General features: G+C 39.5%; 1 long non-coding RNA gene across 1 annotated transcript; it reads left to right on the top strand.

The window, feature by feature from the left end:
• The first annotated feature begins 11703 nt into the window (after positions 1–11703).
• LOC306914857 lies at positions 11704–14731 on the top strand. The gene is made up of 2 exons (XR_013788750.1): positions 11704–12049; positions 12991–14731. It is a non-coding gene; the product is annotated as an uncharacterized lncRNA (long non-coding RNA).
• Positions 14732–15737: the final 1006 nt, after the last annotated feature.

The raw sequence follows: 15737 nt of genomic DNA, 5'->3' as shown, positions 1-15737 counted from the left end.
CTTTGTGGACCCGTATACAAATGGAAATGTAGTTAAATTTGGACACTCTTCAGAGGTAAATTAACACTAAGAATTGTACTGTATAGAGTAGACTGTCTGAGACACTGACACACTGGTGTCGTTTGGACTCTCGACACCTGTGCTTAGGAATTCTGACAGCTCTGAACAGTGAGCAAGCGAGCAACAAATGACAGCATGTACAATGGCACTTATCAAGAACACATGGTTTGAATTTTGTTTTATAGGCCTACTGTCTTATATACTACTAATTTATGAATGGTTTAGGAATCTCAAGGATTGGATCAACACATTGGTCCAGCGAGTGCACGATTCCTTTATTCTAAAGGGAATGAGCAACTTTGCTCTTTGCTCAGTTGACACGTTATTTCATGTTATTTTTTTAAAGGTTACTATTGAAATAGTGTTGAATTTATTTAATAAAAAAAAGGTTTAAGAAACTGAAGCACTGAATTGATTTACACCCTGAACTTACACAGTTCCCTTATCATCCACTCCAGCATTCATTCATTCATTCGCTATTATGTTCTTTACTTTTTTTAGCCCAAAACATGCTCTGCCAAAAAAATGAATGAATGTTACACAGGTACACAGATGCAGTTCAGCAGAATGAGAAGAAAACATGGTCAACTATAACAATGAATTTGAAAATGTCATCTAATCTAACTATAAATGCACCAAGTCTCTGTGTGTATGTCTGTAATCCATGTAACTCGAGAACCGTTCGCCCCACCGACTTCAAATTCGACACACGCGTTCCACACCACCACAGGGAGTGCAGTGCCCGGTGTCGAGTGGGTCGGACCCACGGTTGTCCAGAACCGCCCCAAAAAGGCCTCTGCCCGGGCTCTGGACTGGGCCCCTGCCCAGGGTCCATATATGGAGCTGGCCTGTTCTGACATCATTCTGACGTCTGCATATAGACTCCACATTTGGGCATGCCTGACAAAGAACTCCATATATGGGCATAAAAGGGACACAGACATAATATCTGGGTGGGGCATGCATTTCCAACTTCATCATCCAAGCAGGCCAGTTCCCAATGGGCACTGTGGTTCTCCGATCTCTGACTTCATGTGGCCAGCCTATGACATCAGTCACCGATGATGTTTTCTTTTTGTTTTTTTGATTGATTGAATACTTTTTAGTCAAAACATATAAACAGAAAAACATTTAGGCTAAAACGATACCACAACAAAGTCCTGCAGATTTGTTTCCATTGTGGTCCTACGTATTCAATTAATCAACACAACAGAGCATGGCATATTAATACATTAAGTACATGCCATCCATCAACAAATACAAATAGCTATATTTACAGAGGAGAAAGGGGGGAAACAGTGGCAGTGTAGGACCCCTCATTTCAATGGGAATTATTGGAATATCTAACTCCACTTGTAGATAGTTTTCTGATAGATGCTTTTTCAGGACAGTTTTTGAAAGAAAACAGTGATTCACATGCTTAGTTTAATGGATGATGTCAGGGCATTCCAATTCATCAGTAGAGTAGTACTATTCTACTATGCAACTAGTAAGTCATCTATGATGATGCATGGTCACTAATTTGGGCAAGGTTTCAGCCCAATATTTCATTATGAAATTAAAGTTCAAAAAGTATAACACATATGAGGAAAACAAAAAAAAGTGTAGATAATTATGTGGCTTACTGGCAGCATAAATACAACGTTTTGCGCTGTTTGCGAGATTAGCTAAACACTGACAGACACACACCCACCCATAGACAGCTATCCTCTTGCAGAGCCACTGTAGGCGCTATAATAAAACATTTGTTTGTACAGCCAGGATTATCACCTGCATGCGGAACTGGTTCATACAGCACGAGTTAGAGTAACTCATAAGGTACCTAACCACTGGTACTAGTACCACTAGTGGTACAGTACTTATATAATACAGGTAGTTTTTCTGACCAAGCAATTGGTTGAAATAGACTCTCCATCTGTGCTGAAATGAGCATGACGGCACACCCAGAGCCATCTCTGGGCCCACCTAGCCGTTAATAGAAGATTTGAGGACGGATTAATCACATTAGAAATATTATCAGTTGCGCTTATTAGACAGAGTTTCGTCAGAGCAGCAGCTAAATTGGCTTAGGAATGGAACAAAAACAAAACAATTCAAAGAATAAATTACATTTTCCTCCTGTTATGTGTCCTGAATAGAGCGTCGCAGTCCCGCCTCCTACCCTGACCCAGGAAATGAAACCCAATGCATTATTCTCATAGACATTTCGTAAAGTATTTATTTAAAGACGGTTACGCCGCGGACAAAGCCAACTCGAGTCGTGACAACTCATGACAACACAAACAATATTTTGGACCAAACAAATAATTAGAAAGAAGAAAAACAACAAAGAAAGTGTTGTAACCTGCCGTTTTTTTCTTCTTTCTAATTATTTGTTTGGTCCAAAATATTGTTTGTGTTGTCATGAGTTGTCACGACTCGAGTTGGCTTTGTCCGCGGCGTAACCGTCTTTAAATAAATACTTTACGAAATGTCTATGAGAATAATGCATTGGGTTTCATTTCCTGGGTCAGGGTAGGAGGCGGGACTGCGACGCTCTATAGGATGGGGCAGGTCAGTTATTATGGTATCAATATTCAATACCTTGAATGTCAATATTGTACATGCCATGTCAGGGTCAATAATGTTTTAAAAACATGCTGTATAACAAAGTGGTATATATTCATAACAGTTTAGTAATAATGTCATCATGTGATAAACTATAGATACAGTAGTCACAAAGTCCCTTTTGTGTTGCTGTTATAACAGATAGAGATAGTTAGCAGTGCAGTATATCAGTAATTCATTCTCAAACTGGGGGGCAGGCAGGGCCCCTGTGAGACTGTGTGATGTGTCTGGAAAACACAATTCTTGAATCTATTCTAATTGTATGACAGTGTGACTAGCTGAATTACTGTGCCAAATAAACACCATATATTCATATCCTAACATTTTATGTTTTTTGGAAATTAAGCCATTTTAAGCGACAATATTATTGTACTTAGGCTGGGCAAGGAGATCAAGGCAGGAAAAAATAAATTTTGAGCAAATCTTTTACCACAAACTGTACAAGTAAAGGGTTTCCTCATGTGCTTTCCCACATGACATCAGATATTGAAGTCTGTACAAAACTGTACAACTAAACGTTATTTTGTTATTATTATTGTTTATTTTAGCTGCTACCACAAACTGTAAGTAAATGAGATGGTATGGATGGGATGAGGGATCTTGTGTTTTTTATTGCTGTAACTTGTTTTTCCCTTTGGTTTTTCCCCATTTGTGTTTTCCCAGATCGTGCAATTCTTAAAACGAAACGTAGGGGGCAGCTTCTAGCAATGCAACAACAAAAGAAGAAGTGCGCTCGTGCTACCGGAAACGGAGAAGGGGTCCAGGGGACCGCATTTCTATCGAGGGACGAGTAGAGTATATTAAGGGGGAGTAGCTCAGAGGCGCTGAGCTACGCTTTAGTTTGAGTCAAGTTCCGACCGTGTTGTGTTGGTTCGATCCGCGCTCTCATTTTCGTTTTATAATATCACACTCGTCTAATAATCATGGATAAGTTGGATATGCTCAAGACCTTGGTAGATGAACGGCTTTCTATCGCTGCCGAGGAGATCTACGGGATGGGTGCGAGAATCATCTGGGAGGTTGAACACCAGTACAAGGCCGACATGTCTCGTTTGCAGAAGGAAAACGAGCGGCAACGCAAGCTACTGGATGCCATGTTGAAACCCAACGTTCGTGTACAAAGATCAGGTTGGTAGACTGCAGTGCAGCGAGAACTCGCTGACAACTCAACCGTGTATTTTAGGCCAGAATATTAAGCACACAAGCAGTGGTGGAAAGTCTGGAAACGTATCGATACTGCAAATACTCCGTTACAAGTAAAAGGCCAGAAGTGAATTCAAAATGTACTTGAGTAAAAGTACAAAAGTATTTGGCATCAAAATGTAATTACAGTACCAAAAGAACGTCCTGTTTCAATTGTATAAACATCTTTTCTACAAGCGCACAATGCGTCGCATCGCAAAGCATTGTGAGCTTGTAGATCGGCCATTTTCAAATGGTCGAAATGTAGTGTTAATAAGTGATTCAATCAAAAGTTTTCAAATAGTGGAGTAAAGGTACAATATTTGCCTCTTTTCTCCACTAAAGTAAAAGTACCTCAAAATGTTACTTTCCACCACAGCTGGTAAAGCACGTTGTCTCTGTTGCGTAGTTTTACATCGTAGTTTGAGTCAAGAGAGCCGTCTGTAAATTACATGTAAGGTCAACTACGAAACGTCTAGCAAACGTTATTTGGAAGAAAGTAACCTGTAATTTAGATTGAAGATGACATGTTTTGTTGTTTTAATGCCAACAGTAAGTAGGCCTACTGCTAATGCTAACAATTCATAGCTAGGCTAGCCCCGCCCGCCATTTCTTTTGTCGTAACGTGAGAACCGTTTACGTTCACAGATATTTTGAGCGGTGCTAGCTCCAACGTGTGGGGTTGTGTGTACCACCACCTCACTTCTGTTATAATATAGTAATTGATTGATTACTTTATTAACAGTTTGCAAATATTACACTAGTCTAGTCTCTAGTGGAACAATTATAGCCTACAATGGTGCAAAAAGCCATGAGGGTTTGTTTCCATTGTGGTCCTGTGTATTCAGTTATTCTTAACTGTGATACTGGGTGCAGATGCAGACTTCTAAAAACAATTCATTATTTTTTACTTGATTTTATTAGGGCAATCAGTGCACATATTAGTGCAAACTACATAAATGATAATAAACTAGTTCATTTTCAGTTCCACCCTGGCAATTAACTTAAAAGACGTAGTGAATAAAAATACAGTTTTTGCTGTTTTTTTTGCCATAGGCAACTATCGGTCGGGGAGGAGTGTTGCATTCTGAAACACTGGGTGTGTTCGATATAGGCATGCTGGCCGCACTGCCAAATACCAATACAAACTAATAGGCGAGTGCGCTCCCAGGGTGCAACTCCGTGGTGGGAAATAAATAATACAAGTAGTAATAGTATGGTATGATACAAGAGAACGCTAACTTGTAAGTTTTATTTTTGTAGAAGAGGCAAACTAATATTGTTTATGCCATTTGCTTTGATGGAATAATTGATTGAACATGCACGCCATAATATGATTTGATTTGGGTGTGTTCTAAAATAAAGTGTTTGTGTTGATTATTGTGTAATTTGTTTGTATGTGTAAACTTGAAACATTATTGTAGCCTACTATAAAAAGGTATATTTTCCCTTCATCTTTATCCATTTTAGTGTAATAGTATTAGTTTACTATAATTAGATTAATACACGATAATCAACACTTAACACTTTATTTAGAACACACCCAAATCTAATCGTAGTACAACATACGTGTTCAATCAATTATTCAATCAAGCAAACGGCATAAACAATATTAGTTTGCCTCTTCTACAAAAATAAAACTTACAAGTTAGTTACAAGACTGCATTCTGTCGCGCGCGTCAAGCTGTCATTCTCTTGTAGCCTATTTATTTCTCAATCTCACCACGGAGTAACCTCGCGTCTCGGAGGACAGTCAAGACGGGCAGTGTCAGTAGACCAATCACAGGCAGGCGGGGCGTTACCATGCCTCAGCCATGCCTATGCTCGGACACAAACAAGATTCGTGATGACGTAACACAGCCCGCAGCATCTTGATTTTATTCCCATTGCTGCCTGCACGTTCCTCCAACCACCGCTGCTTGGTGTTCATCTCATTCAAGATGACATCCAGACAGTGTATTACTCATTTTAAACTTTATCAGCACGCTAAAAAAGCTATTGCACCCCCACTTTAATTTCAAATTAAACTCCCTATAGCCAAAGCCAAAGACACTTGTATTAGGGATGTCACCTTCCTACTCGTGATGTAACAATCACTGAGCCCCTTATCTGTTGCCCTAATATATTTTTATTGGCTTTAATTATGTTTATATTCATTCATGTTGAAAAATAAATAATAAATAAAAATCCCCAAAACGTAACACTTTTTGTGCCCTGGAATTTTTCAAAAGAAAGGCGCTAGAGTGCCCAGCTTAAGAGGCAGATTTTACTCTGAAAAGCCATGCCTTCCACTTCCCCCAAAACCCTGAGGTATAATGTTCCATTAATGCCTCACGCTAATTACTCTGATCTGTCTTTAGAAGCGTTAATATTCCAAACGAGATGCTTGGTTAGCGTTCTGATCAAAACCATGGAGACTTGGAGAGCGCCATAGATTCAGAGATAATATCAACTTTTGTCGACCCGTAAACAACTAATTAATGGCTGTGTGCTGCGCGAAAAATGTCCGGGCTTGGGAATGCGACACAAAACAAAAAAAATCACACCCGTGTGAACTGAGTGGTGTACGGTCTGTCTGACGTAATGAAATCATGTCTGACGTAATGAAATCACACCCGGGTGTGATTTCATTACCTGGCTTTGTTTGTGCAGAAAAAATGAGCATGGTTGCTATGTTCACCCTGTTCACCCGAGTGTGATTTCATTACGTCATTACAACAGGGTGAACATAGCAACCATGCTCATTTTTTCTGCACAAAAAAGCCAGTTGTAGGAGTGGTTTACACCACTCAAAAATCTCCATGAATTCATGCATTCACTCGGAACAAGCCTAGTACTTGATGATATGGAAGCAGTTTGGTCAGTAAAGGCATGACATTTCTAGTCGGCCAAGTACTTGCTATGATACAAACCATTAAAGTTAATGGCTAGCTTATTTATTTATTTCTTTTTTACATCCTTCTAGAACTCTCAGAGGAGAAGGTTTGCTCCCAGGAGAAGAAGGTGGACCACTGTCTTGTCCAGGAGGTCTTTCAGCCACCAGAAAAGGAGACGAGACGGGAGGACCCAGTTGAAGCCGACAGCTCCCAGGTGTCATCACTGATGCAATGTAATGTGGAAGAATTCACCCCACTACTACAATTGGACATAGATTCTGATGGAGAGGACGGTGAAATACCAGAGCAAATGGATGATGCTGACGATGGGCACCCCACCACGCCGACGGCTTCAAGTAAGACCAGGTTAGGAAATTCACTGAAACGAAAAGACACTGGTACAGCGGCGGAAGAACAAAGGTCGCCTCTTAAGGCGTTGAGGAGTGCGTTGAAGAGTTGTGAAGAGCCATCAAAAGACACCGGTATGGCTGTGAAAGGTAAAAGATCATATGGGAGGAAGTTGAAGAGGCCACGCAAAAAACGTAGTGAATCTTCAGAACTGGTTTGTAAAGTGTGTAACAAATCTTTTGATACTAAGAAGAATCTTATAAGCCATGTGAAAGAGCATTCAAAGGATTGCGGGCTGTGTGGTCAACATTTAGAGCCTACAGAGAGCTTGAAAGTTCACCTTCAAACTCACAGGACATGTGATGTTTGTGGTAAGAGATTTACTAAGTTTATTACTCTGGCAAAACATATGAAAATCCACACAGGGGGGAAATCTTTAACTTGTACAATTTGTTGTAAAACCTTCCGTAAGGAAAATCTACTGCAGTCACACAGCAGAGTACATAAGACAGAAAAACCATACAGTTGCACAGTTTGTGAAAAAAGCTTTCGTCACAGTACGTCATTGGATAAACACAGGACAATTCATACAGGAGAGAGACCATTCTCCTGCGTGATTTGTAACACAACATTTCGTCAAAAGACTCACTTAAGCAAACACATATCGACACACACAGGGGATAAACCATACAAGTGTACCATTTGCAATGAACGCTTTCGTCTGAAGGGAACGATGAAGAACCACATGCTCAGGCATGCAGACGAGAAAGCTTTTCCATGTTCAATTTGTGGAAAAAGGCTTGCTCGGTTAGACAGCATGCTGAGACACATGAAACTTCATGAAAGGGAACCGGTAGAGCCAAGTGGACCAGACGGCATAGGAAGTCCATAGTTGGGCTAGATTAAGATTAAAGTTATGTTTTGAGTTTTGACCCTCAGTTTTTTTATGTATACTTAAAATCGATTTGATTATATCGAGCATATAGTTTGTATATGCCATGTCTATGTCCATGATGTTGGTGCAACTCACAAGTCTGTTTTAAATGCTGAACTTGAAAAGTTCATAATTGCCTGGTCACAGAACCGCACATTGTGTAAAATTCTGCATGTGATTCGATTGACAGATATAATGGCATAATTGACAGCCTTGGATTACACATTAGTGTGTAACAGAAGAGAACAGAGGAACATTTAATGATACTAGTTTTTTTATTTTATGTTTAACAATATTAAACTTTTTTGTGACCACCGTGCTCTGATTTATGGTGCTACCAGCTTAAATCATCATAGAATAGGTAGAGAGGTCGCACACACCAAGAATCTAATTTCAACAGGGTTATTTCTCTACATCAGGACATGATAACCCAAACCCTTGTCCTGATGTAGAGAAATAAACCTGTTGAAATTGGATTCTTGGTGTGTGCGACCTCTACCTATTCTATGTTCTAACAATATTAAAATCCTATTTAACCCATTTTTGGGTTGTTGCCATGTACAGTATATAGCAACAGTTTATTTTATTTGTTTGTGTAATTTTTGAATAAGTATTCTAAGTTTATCAGAACTTTTTTAAAATTGGCATCTGGTCTAAAATGCAATGGGTTAAAGGACCATCCATATCGGGTGTCTGGCATGGTTAGCCCACTGACTACAACTGCGGAGTATTTTCCACAGTTTGTTTTTGAGAGGCGCTAGGCCCTCCTATGCCCAGCTTTCCGTTTTAACGAACATTGAAGACAAAAGTGAGGACAAAAAAAAAACGCTAATTGTGATTGGCCAGAATGACGTTTGTGATAATTTGATTTGCTGAGCATGGAATGTGAATAAAGACATATGGCCCAATTCCTTTCAGTGGTTCATCTCCTGAAACCTGAATGTGACAGAACACAATATTAGTAGTTCTAATATATAGTTTAGCGGTATCACCAAATATTTTTGTGGGCATTTTTTATGAGACATGGGATAATGCTAAAGCCGGCTATGGAGAGCTCTCAGCTAATATGGCTTAAACCACCAATTGTGAACTTGTGACTAGACACTATGGTCCTTGTAAGGTTTTTTATTTTACTTTTAATTTAGGCATTCATGTTTGTGTCCATTATGTACATATTGTATTGTATTCATGAGTAAGATGAAAAGCAAACCGATCAGGATCATCCAGACAGTTCATTTTGTGTAGCATGAAAGCTGTTTGAGTATGCCTTTGTGTTATATTGGTGTGTATTTGAGTTGGGATTTTTACGTTTATTGTGATTAATGATCATTTTGTGACACTGATTACCAAACCATGGTCTTTGTTATTGCAAGGCGTGCTTGCAAATAAAGTGCTTTCCTTTATCAAATAAGTTGTCATGTGTATTCCTGGGAATCTTCATCCCACCAGTACAGTCATTATAATATATTTTAAAGCAAGTTGCATCTGAATTGCTTTGTCATTTTGTGGATACTAATCCATTGTAGTTCCCCAATGCAATGTGTCTGACCCTGCTGGATTTTCTCAAAGCATACAGTAACTGATGAAGAGGAAGCCCTGAAATGTGGTATTCATCAATGTAATAATATATTTATCAGGAGCAATTACATTTTAGTCTACTTGTCAGCAACAACCTGGAAATCTTTCATTTAGAAACTGATCGATGCTAACTTCCATTATGTTGTGCAATTTGCACTTGGAGAATATTTGAGTCAATTTTGGGATGTTGAATCAATAGTTCTAATGGTCCTTTGGTGCCAGGTCTCAGACTTTTTATTTTATTTTTTTAATAATCCTACAAAACTATCTATCTAGAAACAAACATTTGGTTTGATCTTCTAGGGTTACAGGTTTGGGTGCAAGGTTTGTCATTTATAGACTGTTCATCAATCAATCAATATTGTTCATTGTCTTGGGTTAACCAATTATGTTGATGCATGTTGGATAAGAACATTATTTCAATAATGACATGCCACTTTGAAAAGTGACATGCCACTTTGAAAAGTGACATGCAACTTTCAAAGTGACATGCCACTTTGAAAAGTGGCATGCCACTTTGAAAAGTGACATGCCACTGTGAAAAGTGGCATGCCACGTTGAAAAGTGACATGCCACTGTGAAAAGTGGCATGTCACTTTTCAAAGTGTTATGCCACTTTCAAAGTGACATGCCACTTTGCTCACAACTCACAACTAATTACAACTACATACAACTACATACATTGTCTATATGAAATGAGCAGATCTACAAGATCACAACATTGTGAGCTAGCAGATCTGCTGTAATAAATAGGTCTATCTGACCAGCCTGACCAGACTGAGGCATGTGTCCAGTAATAACCAATTTATGGGAAAATATATTTAATAGGATCTCCAGACCAGTGATTCCCAAACCTTTTCATGCCAAGGACCCCCACATTGACACATTATGTTGTGCAATTTGCACTTGGAGAATATTTGAGTCAATTTTGGGATGTTGAATCAATAGTTCTAATGGTCCTTTGGTGCCAGGTCTCAGACTTTTTATTTTATTTTTTTAATAATCCTACAAAACTATATCTATCTAGAAACAAACATTTGGTTTGATCTTCTAGGGTTACAGGTTTGGGTGCAAGGTTTGTCATTTATAGACTGTTCATCAATTAATCAATCAATCAATATTGTTCATTGTCTTGGGTTAACCAATTATGTTGATGCATGTTGGATAAGAACATTATTTCAATAATGACATGCCACTTTGAAAAGTGACATGCCACTTTGAAAAGTGGCATGCCACTTTGAAAAGTGGCATGCCACTTTGAAAAGTGACATGCCACTGTGAAAAGTGGCATGTCACTTTTCAAAGTGTTATGCCACTTTCAAAGTGACATGCCACTTTGCTCACAACTCACAACTAATTACAACTACATACATTGTCTATATGAAATGAGCAGATCTACAAGATCACAACATTGTGAGCTAGCAGATCTGCTGTAATAAATAGGTCTATCTGACCAGCCTGACCAGACTGAGGCATGTGTCCAGTAATAACCAATTTATGGGAAAATATATTTAATAGGATCTCCAGACCAGTGATTCCCAAACCTTTTCATGCCAAGGACCCCCACATTGACACTTATCATTCATGCGGACCCCCATTTGAAAAGATATTAAGATGTTTACAGTTCTAATAGTGATTCTCAACCAGTTTAATTTCAAGGAAGGACCCCCAGTTTGACATGCAACAGGCTACGGACCCCCATTTAATGGCATTTCTATCTCTGAGACCACCATTTATTGTAAAATCATTGTTAATTTAACTGAGAGTGTATCAAATGGAATCCGTTTGTACACTCTCAGAGTTACAGACCCATAAGGGTCCATTTGGTTCCAAACTATCATTTAGCTGGGGATTTCCTGGAACTCCCTCAAGGACCCCTGGGGGTCCCCAGACCCCACTTTGGGAACCACTGCGCCAGACAACTGGGAAAAGCGTTGTTCAATAAAGTTTGGAACTTTGGATACGTGATGACGTCGGTCCTGCGAACCATAGACATATAAACGTTTTTTTTTTAAATAATTTTATAATATCTATGCTGCGAACAGCACAGCTTGCAGAAGTTGCAGCCGAGCCGATCTGGTACTCACCAGAAATCCAAAGAACAAAAACATTGTTGCTGCTACCGGAAACGGAAATGCGAGTTGTGTGCCGTAACCGTTCTTCTTCTTCGTGGATCCACTCGAGTATTGTCGTGTTCACACTACAGTTCACACTTCCCCATAGAGGATCACTCTTAACTTCATAATGGATCAACTTGGACCCCGACTTGAACTTCTAAACACTTTGGTAAACGAACGTCTTTCTATAGCTGCCAAAGAGATCTTTGGAATCGCCGCGAGAATCATCTGGGAGGTTGAAAACCAATACGAGACAGACGTGTCTCGTTTGCAGCAGGAAAACGAGCGGCAACGCAAGCTACTGGATGCCATGTTGAAACCCGGCGACGTTCGTTTACAAAGAGCAGGTTGGTAAACTGCAGATATCAATCTATCTATCTTAGTGATGGGCAAATGAAGGTTTTATGAACCACTGAACCACTTGATCCCATTGGTTAAAAATTGGTTAAAGCAGTGACATCTGCTGGCGAAATGCTAGACTGCATTTAATTTAGGCAGCAGAGACAGCGAAACACAGCAAAAACTATAGTAAGTAGGCCTATATTATCACTTATCAGATTAGATTTTTGTTGTGAAATCTTAGAAGGAATGTACTGTACTATAATTACAGACTTGAAGTTGATTGATTCATTTTTGTATTCAACTATTTGAGCAACATGTGAGGTTTATCCTCTAATTCATGGATCTTGATTAAGAGCGTGTGCCAAATGCCTAAACTGTAATTATAAAACATTGAAATAAAATAAAATAAACACACAAGAGTGTGTTTGTAGGATGGGGACCACTCAAATATTTGACACATTTAATGGACAATTAATACATTAAATGTCATGTCATATAAAACCACATTGTTTTTATAACACTCAGTGGTGCCAGGCACGGACTGGCACAGAAAAGCAGCCCTGGCATTTGTGGTCTTCACCGGCTCAAAGACGCTACTATGTCTTTTTTTATTACTTGTTATTTTTGTTTTGGCTCAGCCCCGGCCCCTAGCCCGTCTCCGGACCCCCCGGGTTGAGCTGTCAGAAACTTTAACGTAGGGTTCCGAAAGGGGCTACCCCGGCCCCATGACTGCCCAGCCCTTCTGGCATTTGGCAGAATTGCTAGACTGTCCAATCCGGGCCTGAGTGGTGCTGCTCTGCATGGACTGAAACTTCCACTACTGAGGTCTCCAACTGTAGTACAAAAAAAAGCTATAATTTTTTATAGAACCACCTGTCCAAAAAAAGCTTGATTATTTTTCTACTAGCTCTAGATGTTAATATACATTTCTCTTTACAACTTCTAGAACTCCTGGACCCCCCAGTCAAAAGTGAGGAGGGGGTTTGCCCTCAGAAGAAACGGGGGAATGGCTGTCCTGACAAGGGGGGTGTTGAGCTGCCACAGAACTGTAGAAGACAGGAGGACCTAGCAGAAGCCAACATCTCCAAGGTGACATCAGTGCTCATGGAAAGTAATGTTGAAGAAAATACCCCACCAATACAAGGGGACATACATTCTGATGGAGAGGACTGTGAAATACAGAGAGACACTAGTACAACAGTGAAAGAAGAAACATCACATGTGAGGGTGTTGAGTTGTCTAGAGCCCCTAAAAGACACTGGTACGTCATTGGCAGTTCATTCTGATGGAGATGATGAGCACCTCTCCACACAGAGGGCTTCAAGTAAGATCAGGGAACACCCGTCGGGGAGAGTTTCACAGAAACGAAACGTCACTCGCCGCAAGGTTAAAGAACAGAGTTGTGAAGAGCCACCAAAAGACACTGGCATGTCAGTAAAAGGTCAAAGATCACCTGTGAAGAAGTCGAAGATTTCTCTAAAGCCACGTGAGAAACTTAAATCAAGTGATTTGTCATCACCTCTGAGTTGTAAAGTGTGTAAGAAATCTTTTAACAATGAGGCAGATCTTATAAAGCATGTGGATGTCCATTTAAATGATTGTGGGTTGTGTGGACATCATTCAGAGGATACAGAGAGCTTGAAAGTTCACCATGAAGCTCACAGGACATGTAATGTTTGTGGTAAGAAATTTACTGAGATTAATACTCTAGCAAAACATATGAGGGACCAACACACGGAGGGAAAATCTTTAACTTGTACAATTTGTTGCAAAGTCTTTAGTAATGAAAGGCTACTGAAGTCACACATGAGAGTTCATTCAACAGAAAAACCATACAGTTGCACAGTTTGTGACAAAAGCTTTCGCCATAGTAGTACATTGGATAAACACACACTACTTCATACAGGGGAAAAAATGTACAGTTGCAAAATTTGTGGCAGAAGATTTCGTCAAAAGGAGCATGTGACCCAACACGAATCTATACACACAGGCGCTAAACCATTCAAGTGTAATGTTTGTGATGAAAGCTTTCGTCAAAAGGCAACAATGAAAAAACACATGTCAAGGCACACAATGCTTAAACCTTACGAATGCTTAGTTTGTGGCAAAAAGCTTTCTCGGGAAGACAGTATGCGGAGACACAGGAAACTTCATGAAAGAGGAAACAAGGGAAGATGAAACCATACAGCTGCAGCTGTTTGTAATCATGTGACCAGACATATGACAACGCACACAAGCGATAAACCATTCAAATGTACTATTTGTGAGGAAAGCTTTTGTCAAAAGGGAACAATGAAAAATCACATGTTTAGAAAGTTTTTCTATGTTCAATTTATGGTAAAAGGCTTGCACGGGTAGACAGCATGACACATGAGAGTGATGAGACTTCATGAAAGACAGTAGACGGCGCAAGTGAAACTATGGGGTCAGAACAGTATCAAAAGTGTCACGGTAAATATTACAGATTTGTAACTCACAAGTTCAGATTTGCAACTCACGTGAGTGAACTCACAGGTTCACATTTGTGTTTTATATCCACAAGTTCAGATTTGTGTTTTGTATCTGTATTTCGCATCTGTGTTTTGTATCCGTGTTTCGCATCTGTGTTTTGTATTTGTGTTTTGTATCTAACTTGCATCTGTTTTGTATTTGTGTTTTGTATCTGTAATTTGCATCTGTGTTTTGTATCCGTGTTTCGCATGTGTGTTTGAAACACATACAAAACACAGTTGTGAAACACGGATACAAAACACAGATACTGAAACTAAGGAGGTCATATTGACCTTAGGACTGGTGCTCATGCACACCAGGAAATAGTCATTGGTGGGGATGGGGTAGTGATTGTGGAGGAATACAAGTACTTGGGTACAACGATTGATTCCAAGCTGACATGGAATTCTAACACTCATTCCATCTATAAGAAAGGTCAGCAGAGACTGCATTTTATGCGCAGACTGAGACAGTATAATGTGGAAAAGAATGTTATGGCACTTTTTCATCGATCCTTTGTGGAGAGTGCATTGACATTTTGTTTTGTCTCATGGTATGGCTCATTATCATTGGTTAATAAGAACAAACTCCATAAAATCATCAACGTGTCCAGCAAAATAGCTGGGGTACGATTTGAGAGTATGACCTCAATGTATGAGACCCGGGTACTCAGGAAGGGGAAAGCTATTACTAGGGACAATACACACCCGTTACACAGCCAATACCATCTATTACCATCAGGGCGACGGTACATGGTACCTTCCCTGCAAGCTAGGGCCTCAAGATCGTTTGTTCCCATAAGTATAGGACTTATGAACAAGCAGGCCCCATCTCAGTTCCGTGCATAAAGTGTGATGTGATGCCTCTTGGAACTATGACTGGTGGCCTTCTGTTGGCATTGTTTCTTTATTGTCTACGTACTGTTTGTTTGCATATGTTTTATGTATATCCTGATGACTGCTGTGCACAAAACAAATTTCCGAAAGGATGAATAAAGTATCTATCTAGATACAAAACACAAATACAAAACACAAATACAAAACGTATGTATATTGTTATTTGAGTTAGGACCTTGTTTACATGTTTATTGTTAATGTCATAGATGTCTTTTTGCAATTTGGGTTTGTCTCCCAAAATCTGCATTAGTTACACTAAGTGAACACAAATAAACTGTACTTAGTGTGGACTTTTGCTAGCCTGGTA

The sequence above is a fragment of the Electrona antarctica genome (assembly GCF_951216825.1).
Source record: "Electrona antarctica genome assembly, chromosome: 22".
In the NCBI taxonomy this organism is placed as follows: Eukaryota; Metazoa; Chordata; class Actinopteri; order Myctophiformes; family Myctophidae; genus Electrona; species Electrona antarctica.
The sequence above is the reverse complement of the archived record's forward strand: the minus strand, read 5'-3'. Positions and strand labels throughout refer to the sequence as shown.